Consider the following 4,482-nt stretch of genomic DNA (forward strand, 5'->3'; position numbering starts at 1 on the left):
TAAGAACAGTCCACTGATGGAACCTAAAACGATGTTCGCAGTCTTTAGGTGGTCAGTCCTTGATAGGCCAGAGTCCTGCATTGTTTGCTTTTTCCTGCGTGGGATTTTAAAAGTTTATGGTCCATCTCTGCAGTACTGTGTGTGTCAGCAAATCAAACCATTGGAGGTTGAGTAACTTCAACCTTTTCCACCCAAACAAACCAATTACCCAACATAAAAGCCTCCTTGTGTCATTAAACTGCAATTGTAATGTTTATCAAACCCAACGTATAATTTAAATGTTTGGGGTCTGTTTCTAAAAAGCAGGTTATGTGACATAACCTTACAAGATTAAGGTTTAGTGCGTAGATAACCTCAATTTTTTTGTTCCAAAAACAGACTTTCAGGGTTTTACGTAACTGTTCTTTAAAGATCTTTGGTTACAAAATAGTTTGTGACCTTTATTTATAATGTTGCTATTGTGTGATTTCACTCATCTGTTTTCCTCTGATGTCTGGTCTTTTAAATCTTGCTTTGCTGATTTTGTTCTTGGCTTGGAGCTAAGTTACAAATGTGCCACCAAACCAGCCAATCACAGATGAGCGGGTTCATGCTGATTGGTCTAGATTGTGTAATTCAAAATACATTGTTTGCGAAAGAAAAGCGAATAAACCTTAAGAGAATGTCTTCAGAGCTGTACATTAAACAATAATTGGACATAATTTCACCAAAATATCAGATCTTTTTCTCTTGGGGTTTTTGAGAATTTACTTCTACTCACTTCTGATAACTTGTAATTAAGATATATTTACAGCGAATGAAGTTGGTCAGAGGTTGGCCTGTGGGTGTCAAGGCGTTGAGCAATAAGAGAGGCGGTAGATGTGAATCACATCCGGTGTGAACGCACCATTACAGATGGCTCCTGATTCTGAGCTTAAGTTTAGTAAACAATTATGTCAAATGTTCTCATCTTACAGTTTTATAAATGTGTGATGATAACATATGTATTAACGCTTTTTTATTTTTATTTTTCCAGTTAACTGCCCTTTTATATAAATATCTTTCCACCTCCCTGGCATTAATGATGCTCTGCTTTTATCTTTATAAATTTCAATATATCAGTCGTCCATTATGATTCTCCCCTTCCTTTTCCATCCTGAATTTGATGGTACTGAAAGAGCCTTTATGTTTTCAGTTTGCACAAATATAACTCTAAGATAGTAGGAGGAAGTTGATTAAACTAACTCTTATGAGCCGTTTTGGAACGAGCAGGCTCATTTACATTTTGACGTTGTCATGGTTTACCCTCTATATCTGCTTACTTCACGTTAGCTCACAAATGTTGCCGTTTATTGTACCAAAAACCTACCTATTTGTTTAAGTCGTTTTCTATGATATAAGAGGTAAATAGTTTAAGCTTCCTTAATTTACAAATGGTTTTGTTTTGTCAGGTTTTCTGTTGAGGTTCACAATGGTGCAACAATGAATCAGAAAAAAGTCTAAGACAAAAGTGTCCGTGCTATAAAAAGACACGGTTGGGGGACTTCTGCTGATGACAGATAAAACAGGAACACATTGAAAAGAGGAAGTGAGAATATCGAAGGTTGCTTCTGTAACTTCAAGAAGTCATCAAAGAGTGCATTTATTTATCTTCTATGAAACTAAGGTAAAACCTCCTTGATAACATGCGGGAGGCATGTAGGGGACATACATGTTAGGTGTTTTTAATGCATTATTTCCAGGAAAATACTTTTCTGACACCATAATTGGAAATCTTTCAGTCGAGATGATCTGCTGTTGCTTTTAAGCAGACTTGCTGATCTGTCACAGAGCTTTAAAGTCCATCCTCAGACCTTAACCCCTAATAGCACACATGTCCCGCCGCACCATCAGCTATTTTCTCAATAACTTTGCAACATCCCAAGGAGGTTTGTGAGTGCATATGTAATCCTCAAAACCAAAATTTTGAGATTTAACTTCATGAATTTAAAAGCAAAATCCCCGAAAGAGAGAAACACCAAATGAAAGTCACATAAAACTCTGATATCAATCTCTCTTCAAATAACAAGTTTTTAAATTCAAAAAGGGCATTTTATAGCCTTGGATACAAAAATTAGACATTTAAAAACATAAGTAGCTTCACAACAAAATCAGAAATAGAACAATGAGGAAGATGTAAACTCCTGTCTGGGTTTGTCAAGACAAATCGGGCATATGATGGTATACAGAAGTGGTTTCATCTAGCGGGTGTGTGGCGAAGCATATCACACAGAGAACAAGTCCAGTCGTCATGGTTCGAGTTTAAAACAGGTGGGAGAAAGGAGGATGGTAGCCAAGCTTTCCGTAATGACGAATATCCCCTTTGTGACACGGTGCTCACTCTAAGCAGCTCCTTCAGAGACAGCCTAATACACCCCAGGTATCTGAAGGAGCGGCATCGCAGGTCCTTCCTACCTGCTGCTGCAAGACTCTAAAATTGAAGCTGCTCCCAGTGATCCAGCTAGACATCTGCTTCTACTGTCCTCAGTCACTTTACTTTACACTTTACTCTATTGTCACTTTAAAATATGTTGTGCATTTTTTCTCCGTTTCATTACTTATAACCACTGGTGCAATTTCTTTCATTTTTTTATTTATTATTATTATTTTTCATTTTTGTTCCCGCACTATAACTTTGCTTTTTGTAAACATGTTTTTTTTTTTTTATAATTTTCTATTTATATCTCTAATGCTGCTGAAACACTGGAATTTCCCCACTATGGGACAAATAAAGGATCATTGTATCTTATTGTATCCTATCTTATCTTATTCAAGATAGTGACAGTATTGTTGGGGTCAGCGTCCTGCTCAAGCATCACAATGTCCTCATAGGAATACAGAATTTATATAAATTGGTTTGTATGATTCCATAGAAAAAAAGTATTTAATTATTGACAAAGGAACAAAATTCCACCTCAAACGATTTAATGTAACCTTGGTTGTCGATGACAGGTCAAACATCTCCTGTAGATCTTCACCAGGTTTGTACTGTAGCTGGTATTTTGGTCCATTTTTCTATAGTTATTCTCAAAAACTGTGATGATTCTTTATTGGATTGAGATGGGATTGCACAAAGAATAAGATTTAAACTTCTTATTCGCTGTGGCGACTATGAATTATAGTTAGACAAAAATCATGATGTTTGCAGATGACATTGTGATTAAGTAGAGGACAAGAAAAGGGACACCAAGAGATACAGTAATGGAGACTGGAAGTTAAAAATCAGATGCCCACTTCAACCTTGTTCAAGACAGTCCGCGAATGATATTACTCTGTTTGGAGAAAGTTTGAATATAATATATTTTTTAAAAATAATGGCTATTGTTTGCATTGTTGGTCCCTCTCACGTTATAATTAACCCCAGTGCATAAACCCAAAACATAAATGTCTACATAGATGTACGGTATTTGTGTGGCCAACTCATGGTGGATGGATTTATGACTGCGGGTAAAATGTGGAGATTGGCCCTTTCCCCACATTTTACTTCCCACCCTTGTCCCTCCTGGGAGCGTATATCAGTTCCACTCCCCCTTCCTATTAATATCCCTCAGGAGACCGGAGCTCGTGGTGAGTTTGGGAGCGGAAACGCCTCCAAACACCGCTGAAAGAAGAGGGACACAGAAGAAGAAGGCGGATGAGAAGACAGTTTTCAGTTTGAGTGTGTTAAATAGGATTAGGAAGTGTGAGGAAGGACGGAAAAAAGATGGAGCTGAAAGAAAATAGAGTGAAACTGCAGGCAAAAACGAGAAGTTTGGAGATCTGAGAAGTAAAGAAAGAAACAGTGCTCAGAAAATAAATTAATGCAGTTTTCAAGTGTGAAGATAATCCATGCTTTTTCTCCTCCAAGCTTGTTGGAACTCTTATACACCAACATCTATTGGCAACAGTGTGTTCCTACACACAGTCTGATAAAAGTCATTTGAGATCTTAGATGATTCTGATCATGTCCGTAAATATAAAAAGCCCCAAAAAGGTAGATGTGACAGTCTTTTTAAAAAGAACATAAAAAAATTATGTCTCTGAGAGCATTCATACAAATGTATTCCTGAAAGTTGCCACTCCTTAAAAGATGGGTGATCAGGGATGTACATAAGAGAAGGAGGTCTTATGACCCCCCAGCCTGATCCAAATCCAGCTCAGTTTCTCCATTGGGAAAAAAAGTCCTTCCATCTTCTCTCACATGGCCTGTCCACCCCTGATACAAACACAGGACAGAGAGATGCTGAGAAAACCACGAGGACGTGAGCATGGAAACAGCATGAGAGATTACCCTGAGCTCCATGCTGCATGGACATTTCAGTGGATAAGTGAGCCTACAAATCAAGTTTCATGAAGCATTCAATCTTTTGCAAGGCCAAAATGTATTCAAGTGTTCAAAGTAGAGAGAAAGTAATCAAGCAAGTTGAGTGTGTCTCAGCACAACTGCAGAATACGGCATCAGTGACAATCATGATGACTCAACAC

Source organism: Oryzias melastigma, linkage group LG10, assembly GCF_002922805.2.
Source record: "Oryzias melastigma strain HK-1 linkage group LG10, ASM292280v2, whole genome shotgun sequence".
Lineage (NCBI taxonomy): Eukaryota > Metazoa > Chordata > Actinopteri > Beloniformes > Adrianichthyidae > Oryzias > Oryzias melastigma.